This window comes from Festucalex cinctus, chromosome 5 (genome assembly GCF_051991245.1).
Source record: "Festucalex cinctus isolate MCC-2025b chromosome 5, RoL_Fcin_1.0, whole genome shotgun sequence".
NCBI classification, from domain to species: domain Eukaryota; kingdom Metazoa; phylum Chordata; class Actinopteri; order Syngnathiformes; family Syngnathidae; genus Festucalex; species Festucalex cinctus.
In genome coordinates this window covers 18,736,998-18,748,812 of record NC_135415.1, presented here as the reverse complement: position 1 = coordinate 18,748,812, position 11,815 = coordinate 18,736,998, and the positions used below count along the sequence as shown (strand labels likewise).

The window sequence follows — 11,815 nt, the reverse complement described above, 5'->3', positions numbered from 1 at the left end:
AAAAACAAAACAGTATATAACCTATGACACTAAAAGCACTGTCCCATACATACGAGCTCATCAGACGACTTATGTGGAGAATCCTGGCTGTCCCATATGGGACTATTAGGACCCGTTTGTGACAGTGTGTATCTGTTTGTCAGAGTGATTTTTGACCTGTGTATCATGACCTCAATGAGTGCGAGAGTAAAACACTCAGTACATGGTGCTGAATGGCCAGCATGGGGGCGTTTAGATATTGGGCTAATATCACAATAAAGTGCCTTTGGTGTCCTCATCAGAATCACTCCATCATCATCATGGCATCTGATGTCTTATTAGAAGTGGCCAAACATTTGCACACATACCGGTGCAATGATATAGCTATTAATTAATAAGTGATTGAATGACGCAGAATCTGATTTTTAACTTCTTTTTTTTTTTGCCCACAACAACGATTTTAATAAAAAAAAAAAAGAAAAAAAAAAGAAGTTATTATTCACATTTTATTTTTATTTTCCATGTGTCCCTCAACTTGCTGTCCACCCTGTCATTATGGGGCATCTGTCCTTTTGAAGAAGCTCTTCAATGTTTTCAGTGACAAAATGATCAACATTTTCTTATTTATGTTAACTTATTTAATAGATCAGTTGGATTAAAAAAAAAAAAATGTCCCATTTTTTTGTTTTTGTTTAAAAAGACATCATTTCAAACTGACATTGCACCAACAAATTAATTATGATTCAGTTACTTGTATGGTCTGCCAAACATCTGACATACGTCAGAGGAGTCTGTGAGGAAAACAGGTAAAAATGTTGAGAGTTGTTTCCAAAGTAAAAGCTATTGTTTTATTGTGGATTAAAAAACAAAACAAGGCAATCAGTCCACTTTAATGGAGGACTCCAGAAGCCTGAGAATATTGTGTGTCGAGGAGCTGAAATTCTGAGCATTTGGACAATTTAAAAAAAAAAAAAAAAAAAAAAAAAAAAAAAGGATTCATTGATGATCAAAAATAATTATTAATTTGATAAACAGTTGTTAATTCATCGTTGCACCTCTACAATCAAGTGTTGGAACTTTACCAATATTCATTACTAACAACATAGCATCTACAGGACTGTCTCAGAAAATTTGAATATTGTGATAAAGTCCATTATTTTCTGCAATCCAATTAAATAAGCAAAAATGCCATACATTCTTGATTCATTTCAAATCAACTGAAATATTGTAAGCCTCTTTATTATTTTAATATTGCTGATTATGGCTTACAGATTAAGAAAACTTAAATATCCTATCTCAAAATATTAGAATATTTCCTCAGACCAAGTAAAAAAAAAAGAAAAAAAAAAGCCATAATCAGCAATATTAAAAAAAATAAAAGGCTTGCAATATTTCAGCTGATTTGTAATTAATCCAGAATGTATGGCATTTTTGCTTATTTAATTGCATTACAAAAAACAATGGACTTTATCACAATATTCAAATTTTCTGAGGCAGTCCTGTATTTAATACAACGAATATGAAGTTCAATGGAAAATCTCAACTTTTCAGGGTGAAATGCAAAAGTCTCAAAGGCGCCTTGTGATGATACTGACTCTGACAACTCAGATTAGTTGCATCAAGTGAATAAATATTAAGCCATTGAGTCAAATGATGTATGATGGGTCCTTTCAGCAAACCGATTTAGGCTGCAGGAGCTTCTCAGTCAGAGTGAATATTAATGTGACTGACTTGTGGGCCTTAATGCATCTGCGCACACACGCGCGCAAGTATACAAAAGCGCAAACACACACCAGCGCCAACTTGAACACGCTACCGAGGTATGTCCCTGGCATACAGCCGCGTTGTCATGGATACCCCCAGACACATCCGCCATCCTATGAGCGGGGGGATGCTGCTGAGCGCCTCAGAGGGGCTGGCGCCGATTCTCCTGCCCCCCAAGCCCCCAATCCCCAGCATTCTCTACCCCTTCCCCCCCAATTCTCAATCCCTATTCTCCCTGAAATGTGGCTTAGCATCACAACTCTGCTCTGCTGGTTGACTCGCTCACTTTGGGAGGGAATACGACCGACATGTTTTGGGAATGTTGTTGTTGGGAGAATGATACAGAGAAGAGAAGCGGCAGGCTATTCCTTTCTAAAACAAGCCAAGATATTGTACGTCGATGTTGAGGAGAGAAAGTTAACCGCGTATGTGTGTCTGTGTGTGCCTCCGGGGAGGGGGTGGTGGTGTGTTAGCCTTGGGGCTTTGGTTAAGCCTATAGTTCATCCTGAACTGATCCTTTTCATTAGCCATTATCAATAATTCAACATCGCACTTGCTTTAATGGTTTAATGTGAGCAAAACTTCACTCAGGGTGCGCAAACACACACGTCATTGCTTGCTTTCACTGCCACGAAAGGAAGTGCACTGTACATTCACATGTAAACGTCACGCACAATACATCATCCCAAGGGTAAAAAAGCTAGAGGAACACAATTTGCTCTTCTGTAACTTTGAGTTTCTTACGAAAACCACTTCAAGTGCATGTGGACTTTTATAGACGCCAATTCCTCTACACTGATACAGAGAAATGAAAGGGTTAAGCTTTTATGATGTGTCCTCTCCTCAACCTCCTCTTTACCCTCCCTTTCATATTCTCCAGTATGGCAGCGCTCAGTGGCTGCACATATGCTGGGTGAGAAATAATCCCCTTTGATTGGAAGGCTAACTCGAAGTGTCAATTATTCTTATGAAAATGACGGTATAGTTTCTCACCTCTGAAATGAGTCGCTGGCACAGACGGGAGTGTGTGTGCGTAAAACATAAGTCTTCTTTCCACAACCTCCCCGCCTCCTACTCTTTATCTTTACTTCTTTGGGAAGAGGGTTGACATACAAAGCCACCCGTCACAATGGGATGTGGATATTTGCATGCACATTGTGATGCGATAAAATAAGATCGTGATACCAAATGGGCCAGAGAAATTTTGAGTCAGCTGCCCAGAATGCAAACAATATGGCGGAATGTTTCTCTACACTCATATGGGTGTTTCATTAGGTACACTTGGACGAGAGAATCAAATGACGTACAAGAGTGTTTATAAGGGTATTTAGAACCTCAAAATGCGGGTCACAATATGTAAACAATGAGTTTTAGTTGGCATTTCTAAAATTCTCTCTTATGTAGTTAATAAGGTAACAAAAAGAATCGATTCTAAGCAAATGTCAGTATGATGCTGTATATCCTGAATAAATATACGGGTAGAATAATGCCCTTATAACGTTTATATTATATTACATCAAATGACATTATCTGAATAACAAAAGCAAGGATTCTTATAAATATTGAAATTCTCCAGGCGCAATTTGTTTTGGTTAAAATTTGGGAATTTTGAAAAAGCAAAAACCTTTGAGTGACAGTATGAGCCCGAAAGCACACATTACTGTCCAAGTTAAGTATGCGACGGAATTTAAGCTCCTCTTTTTAAGCAATTAAATCTTCTGGCTAAGTGAATCCGCATTAAATAACTGAAGATGATGATTATTATAAGAGTAGACAGACGACAGTCTCTACAAATAGGGAGGATTGTCTTGCCCTCTCAGCTGATGTGGAGGGCAAAAAAAAAAAAAAAAAAAAAAATCAGGCCTAAAACAGGATCAAACAACTGGCTGTAGAGTTCAGGTTCCCCACAACAATGGCCTACATTCACTCCCATCCTCAGTACACAAGCTTTACCTCAAAGGGTGTGCAGCGGGAGGGAGAAAATCTGGTTGGGAGGGTGCGCGCGCGGGTATGAAGGGGCGTTTGGTGATATCTTAGACGATAATGGTGTTGGAGAGATTAGATGGTATCAGCCTACCATGTTTGTTTTCAGTTGATGGCTTCTATGGCTTGGTTCATGCTCAACCTCCAAGGCATCATCAAACTCAACTTCACTTGAACTTGCAATTCTCATTTATGTGTAAAAGCCAAGACATATTGCTGCCTAGCCAAAACAGATAGATAGATAGATAGATAGATAGATAGATAGATAGATAGATAGATAGATAGATAGATAGATAGATAGATAGATAGATAGATAGATAGATAGATAGATAGATAGATAGATAGATAGATAGATAGATAGATAGATAGATAGATAGATAGCATTTAAAGAGCCTCTGATTGAGCATACTGGATTTTTATGTATGAAAAGTGTTACTTAAATAAACTTTAATTTCATTTGATGACCTTGACACATGCTTGTTATATTCCATTAAAATGGCAGGTTGATCAATTTATCAGACAGCCGGAGCTTTAAATATCGATTTCTTTGCATCTTAATATCTTCATCTCAGCTTTATATATGCTTTACAGCATATATCCATAGAGCTATTCACTCATACAGTATGCGTGCAAGCTATTTTGTCTGTTGTTGGCATTCTGAGCAATGTTTTTTTTTTTTTTTTTTTGACAAAGAAAAAAAAACAGCCCAACAACTGCTTAGGTAGGCCTCAAAAACCTCAAAAACAGTCATTTCTCTAACTGTCTGATGAGCATTGTTCACATCCAATTTCTTTTCCACTGGGAATGTTATAAATCGCACGAACAACAAAATCACTCATGAAAACATTACTGTACAACTGAAGATAACGGATTTATTTATTTTTTTTCTAGCAAATGCAGCAATATAAATCGACAGATTTTTTTTTTTCTTGGTCCATTCACTCATTTTCCACAAACGTTGCTAGGCAAAGTAAATAAGGCTTAACTCTTTGACTGCCAAAAACGTTTAATAACGATCAGTAAAATCACGATGTATGCCGCCATAAACGTTAAATGATGTCAATAAGTTTTTTATTTTATTATTTTTTTCTCAGTGCAACGTCTTAGTGCAGCGCTGCCCGATCAATGGGCTGTGGAATCAAAAACACTCTAACTATAGCCAGCAGATGGAAGCATTGTATCTTGTCGTGAACGAGCAAAGCTTTTGTCATAACATTTTTTTTTTTTTTTTTTTTATAATGTGTGGCAGCAAAAGAGTTAATCAGCGCCACTAGCCAATTTGAATTATTAGCATACGGTATGCCAGTGCACGCCCACCAACAAACAGAAAACATAGGGTGGGCAGTGCTGTGGAAATTACTCCCAAACACAGCTCTACAAAATTCTAAATCGCTGCTCTGTATTAGCTATAAAAGGACCTATTCTAAAGAAAGCTGTGCGGAGCACTGTAGATAGCCACAGTACTTTCTGCTAACTTCCAAAGACTTTGCTAATGAAGCAGTGACTGGCAATTTGCTCTGGTCTGGTCCAGTAGTTCAGCATAGAAATTAGTTTGTAGTTGCTGGGTGAGCTTGTCAGCACAAGGAAGAACTATCCCTTCCCACCCACGAGCGATTGTACATCCATGAACAAAGTCGACTAGAGAGCTGACTAAAGTGCAAAGACAAGGAGCAAATAAACTGGCAGAGAGCACACCCGAAATATTCCTTTTCACAAGAGTGCATTGGGAACGAATGCTCTCTGTCTGTCTGCCGCGTCTGTTCATCTGTCAAGATGCTCTCTCTCTCTCTCTCTCTCTCTCTCTCTCTCTCTCTCTCTCTCTCTCTCTCTCTCTCTCTCTCTCTCTCTCTCTCTCTCTCTCTCTCTCTCTCTCTCTCTCTCTCTCTCTCTCAGCATCTTGTACGTCAAAATACTAAGGCCGGTTCTTTTGAGAGTGTTGTGCTGGACCATAGAGAGAAAACAGCTATGTTAGGGGAAAGCGATCTCGGGCTCTTCTCCGGCTGTGGCTGGGTTCTCCTGGGAAACACACAGCTCATACAATGGATAGAGGAGGCCTTTTGTTAGGTCTCTGGGAGCTGCAGGGCTTTCTCTGGATCAAACGTGCGTGCATGTGTGTGTGCATGGCTGCTTAAGTGCGTGCGTGCAGTGTGTGCGCACTCACAGACTTTCACTTACATTCACATACTTGCAGCTGGCAGGAAAAGACGGCACACAAGCACACAGATACGTGAACGCGCACGAGCACACACGCAGACACACCTTCGCCCACACTTGAACACCGAGATGCAGCAGACTTTCCTTATCTCCCTAAACTCAATGTAAAAAAGTAAACTTCCTCAATGTTGTGCCATACACTTGTCAAAAGCGGAAAGATGAATTTGAATTGGGCGAAGAGAGAAGAGACAGAGAAGACAATGGTGGCACGAAGCACTTTTGGACTTATCCGGATTGGTTTCCTGTCAGACTATCCCAAGAGGATTATGTAAAACTCTCTGATAAAGCTGTGTGTGAAACATTATTTTACCTTTATGGGTATGATATGTCACCCTCAAAAACACTCTTTTGTACTATTAACATTTGACTTTTATAGCCTGGGAGCAAAGTGGTAGCTTTGGGGACCAGGAAAAATGTAGATTTAACTTGGATTCAACTAAACCCAACGCACGTTCAGAGTTGGGAACCAAAATTTTATCCGTTTGGGGGCAATTGATGGATTGGAAAAAGTAAAATGCTTTAAACTGTCATTTTCATATTCAACAAGAGTTTGATTGTGTTAGTTATTAATTTATGTGTATATCAACATTATGGCGTTTACATTCTGTCTATATTTGGATCACGTCAAAGTTCCAGTTTCTGAAAAACGGGAATAACCCGTTTACATATGGGAGTAGACTAAATCACATGTTAACGTGATCAATTGCATCTAAACCGCGACACACGAACAGCATCATGATGCTAGTAGATGTCATTTTTTCTTCTTATTTTCAACTGTTGATAAAAGACATTATTTTCATGTCTTTCACCACACTAATAAATTAGTCATTTTGTCATGTTTGTTTGCGCCTGCTTGTTTATTTCCAGTGGGTTGCATGCCAAATGCGCGGAATTATATTCACGCATATATGTGAGCATATATACACATAAACACTGTGACAATTTCACCATACGGACAGAAAATAATGTGAAAACACCATGGAGAAATCAATATATTTAAGTTGGCAATGTAAGATGGCCGCCGCACATACAAGTAGCTCCTTTACTCTAAACTATAATTACTTGCGAACACAAACAACCGTTAAATGGCATTACCAAAATCCACGTTTTTATGACCAAGTATTCGGGTTAGAAAAGAGATCACTTGCCTTTAAAAATTTTCAATATTAGCAGTATTACAGTGTTCCCTCACTTTTCACGGGTGTTGTGTTCCACGTCCACCCACGATAGGTGAATTTCTGCGAAGTGGAAGAGGCATTTTTTTTATGCTTCTACTGAGCCATGATGAAGCCACCACACAGTTTTCAGGCTTCTAAACACTTGTTAACTTTGTAAATTTAATGAGGAAAAATAGCAGCATAAATAAAGAATACAGTCAATCCGGGAGAGGTCGACGGGTGGCGCGAGTGGGCACGGGGTTGGGGTTCTAATCTCTGGTAAAACCCAATCACTGGTACAATCCAAGATAAATCCCGTAAAGTATTAATTTTGGACCTACGAATCTGCGATATAGTGAATCTGCGATAAGTGAACCGCAAAGTAGTGAGGGACCACTGTATTGACTGTATGTAAAAGTAGTCTAATGTAAATTTGGGTTCCAGGAAAGTTGTTGGTTTGGGTCTTGGGCTGAGAATGTTTGGAAGAGCCTGCATATATGTGACTTCTTTTTCTCCTGGGAAATCTTCTAACTGAAAAGCGCTCGCACCTTCTCCAGGACTCCCCCTTTTCCAGTCCCACAGTTTCCCACAGACCCCCTCTCTCTTCCGTCTTCTGTCTCCGCATCCTTCGCTCACTCTTCCTCACTCCAACCCCCCCGACCACCCCTCTCCTCCCAAGTCTCTGCCTTGCTTTCAACTCCAATTTTGGGCACAATGAAGTTGTTCTGGCTGACAGTTTGGCCAGTAGAAGTAAGTGTTGCTCGAGCCTGCTGTGTGGCCCTGGAGTGGGCCATTCTCCCCCTTGCCGGCTCAGTTACCGAGTGCTTCGCTGGTGAGACACGGAAGCCGCCCGTCCCCCACGCTCCCACCCTGACCCAAACAATTACCCTCAAACTGCAATTAGGCTTGCTCCCGTGCACAAACGCGTGAACACAATTTAAGATTTGATGTTCTTGTCATTGTTGTGCCCTTACCACGAAATGAGCTGCATCTTTGCCACAGCCAGGTTGGTTTCATTTACTCAGTTACTTCACCTCTTGCAGGACGTGTCAGGAAGAATTCCGTATTGGGGTCATGTGAAGAGACAAAGCCTGCAGCACTCCCTCTTGTGTCGCATCTATTAAGCATCAACAACCCTACTTTCTATCACTACCCTCCCGCTTCCTTTGTGCTCAAACGGGCTAAAAAAAAACACACAGAAAAATATGGATCAAGCCACAATATAAATATTTCCATCCACACAAATGTAGAGACTCACAAATGAGCCAATACATGAGAAAGTGGCTTCGGGAGGCCCTGTTGGGGGGGGGGGGGGGGGGGGGACCATATGTCCAAGCGTTGAATATCAGTTGTCTCGCCTCCAGCGTGCCGCCGGACCACCACAACGTAGTTTGTCTTCAGCTCAAAGTTTGGTCCAAGCTTGGCTGGCTTCATTAGGAAGCTATTCTCTGCAGCCAATGAAGCTCAACAGACCTCCAACAAAGGAGCTAATCACACCCACTGCTGCTACTCCCTTTTTAGCCTCTCTCCCGCCTTCCCACTCTGCCTCACCTTTACTGTGCTTCTCACAAAAATGGCCCTCTACTATTTCTATGCGGTCTAACTCTTCATTTGAAAGCTAAATAAGCACTCATTCAATCCCAACAATAGTTCTGTCAATAAAAGGTTAACAGCGCAGGACAATCAGGAGCGAATCAAGCAGACACAAGGATACACTTTTAAAAACACAACATAATAGCAATCTGACAATATTTGTATAACAACTAAATGATAGTGTTTCTATAGAAGGTTGCCACCTGCAGCTATTTGCCTCACCTGGCAGACAGTATACTGTTGCAGACGAGAGTGTTGGTGGGATGCGGCGCATTCAATAGCCGCCTACCTACAATGTGTTGTGCCTGCCACAGCCTGTGGGTGCATTTGAGAGCAAAGGATGTGGTGTGGTGCCCTGACAATGGAGTGCCCCAGGTGGCTGAATACTTGAAATGACCTTGAACCTTCAGTGTTCTTCTTTCCCAGGGCTGCAGGCCCGGTCAGTAAATTGTGTGTGTGTCTGTGGGCGCTTCTGCGCAAAACAATCTCCAAATTGTTCAAATTGGTTGAAACTGTTGAAGGCTTTCAGGGTCACGCAATTTCATGTGCCTGAGATATTTTTCAGATTTGGATTTTTAAGGCCCAATATTTTATGATAAATAATTCTAAGCAACATGAACAACAGGGTTTTAATTTATCTTCCTAATAACAGAAAAATATAACAGATTTCTCAAAGAAAAAAAAAGTGATGATTGGAAAATGATTGCTCTTTTGACAACTTATGGACATATCAGTAATATAATATTTAGGGGTGTGCATGTTTCCACAAAAGACGATTTGATGTGGTTTTCAGTACGTGGGGAGCGAAATAATTTAAGGACGAGAGTAACAACTATTCACTAACGTGTACATATTATTTTTTGCAGCCATGAAAATGCCTGTTAAAGTATCAACACAACCGACAACACTCATAAATATTATACAGCAGTCATGTGAAAGAGTCCTTCACACTGCGGAAGAGGACTTTGTGGTTTAAAGGTGGCCGTAGGGGGGTTGGGAAAGTCAAAAGAGACGGGTAAAGGCCATGTCACTAGGCCTTGCTCAAACACAAATGCCACCAGCATGACTAGTATACAGTACATGGAATACCAGCTGTGTGAGATGAAACAAAGGACAACAAAAGAACAAACATCACTGGCTTGACCGTGTATAAAACGTCTCAATCAATCAATCAATCAATCAATCAATCAATCAATCAATCAATCAATCAATCAATCAATCAATCAATCAATCACAACTGAGCATTATTATGAGCATCACAATCTCTTGTATTGATCCCATTAGATTGGTGTACCTAATGTTGTGGCTGCATAATGTATAATAATGTTTCCCAACATTCATCCTCTATTTTTTTGCAAACAAGAAGCAATAATGTTGCTCCCCAATAGCCTGAAATGAACATTTCAACCTTCAAAGAGCAAAACACATTACTATTCTTTTGCACTTGTAACAACACGGTTTAAAACATCTAAACGCACACAATCCACACTGCAGGAATACAAACACAGAATGTATGGAAAATGTGTCTTATTGTCTTTTTTGAAAGGTCAGAATATTACCCAGCAGCACCCATCTGAGGCACTTTGAAGAGCAACAAAACACATCTACCAATGCACTCCAACATCAAATAAACTTCAGAGTTGCCTTGAATGTACATAGGGATGTGTTCTTCTATTCATGGTGCGTTAGATTGAAGTGGCTCTTCATTGCATGCTGTCTACGAATCCAGGAGCCTTTTACTTCTTGGGCAACATTACCTACACATGATTGTGATGGTGTTCTGTGCAGCTATATGTTGCATAGTAGCTGGTGGGATTCAAACAGTTACTTGGAAACACAAACTGACGTGCAAAAAGACATGAGTTCATTAAACTCAATATATTCCCTTGAATTAAGTTCATCCAAAAGGTAATCCAAACAGAATATATATATATATATATATATTAGAGCTATTAATTTTTTTAATCAGATTAATCACATCTTAGAATTTTGATTAATCATGATTAATCACTGACTTAAAAAAGCTTTTTTTCCCACCATATTTTGCGCCCTAAATTTGAAGCGCACCTGTTACGTTAATTATTTCGACATTTAATGTTATGAGGACGTCTTCAAAAATTTATATCCACTGCACACGCTCGTGCTTCTTTTTCTAATCAATTAATTATTTGCATAATTTAAAAAGGGAAAAAAATGACCTTCGGCATATGTAAACATTTATTAAATGCTTTACTTTAATGCATGTAGTTATGTTTATTGCTCAAACTCCAACAGCTACCTTTAACGTAACCATCCGCTGTCGGCTAAAAAGGATCATCTGCAGTCAAAATTAATAGTGTGATTAATCTGTGGAAATACAATGATTAATGCGATAATTTTTTTGTGATTAAATAATTAGTTAACGCTTTAACTTTGACAGCACTATATATATATATATATATATATATATATATATATATATATATATATATATATATATATATATATATATATATATATACATATATATTAAATTGGTCAACAATTCAACTTTTACTTTTAAATTGGTTCAATAATTCTCTTTTTAGAGTGTACTAGTATTGATCTGTAAAAAGAAGTATTGAACATCCCTAGATTTAGCATTATTTGAAGGAATTTCTAGCATTCAGGAAGAAATACTGTGGTAAACGTGGTAAATGTGACGAACACACATTAGCCTGATTCTAAATACATTTTCCTCCTCCTTCCTTTTACTTCCTGCCATCGTCAAGCTTTACCTTAAATCACAGCAACACAAACATTATGTTCTACTTTTGCCGACACTTTTAACACATGAGAATCGATTTGTGGCCCACGCCTTTTTCACACTATAGATTGCTGCCATTATCTGCAGCTATTTTTCTAGATGACACGCACAAAACGGAGACAACATGGAACAAAGCGGATGAAGAAATTTCATCTAAATGCCATGTGAATTGCTGATGGGATCGGTGGGAAAATTTGGTCTGCAATTGTCAGCATTAGTCCAACTTTAGTTGTCAGAGGCCATTTTCCCAGTAAGGTGTACCGGTCAGAATGGGGACCAGATATCTACTGGTCACCCTAGATACAATATAATCAATACAGAAGTGGTATCAAAAAAAGAC

The 11,815-nt window shown here is 39.3% G+C and overlaps 1 long non-coding RNA gene across 1 annotated transcript in view; it reads right to left on the bottom strand.

Annotated features, from left to right (window-relative positions):
* Positions 1 to 11,815, bottom strand: part of LOC144019725 (uncharacterized) — a 39,200-nt gene that overhangs the window by 4,630 nt on the left and 22,755 nt on the right. The gene's annotated exons all lie outside the window — the stretch shown is intronic.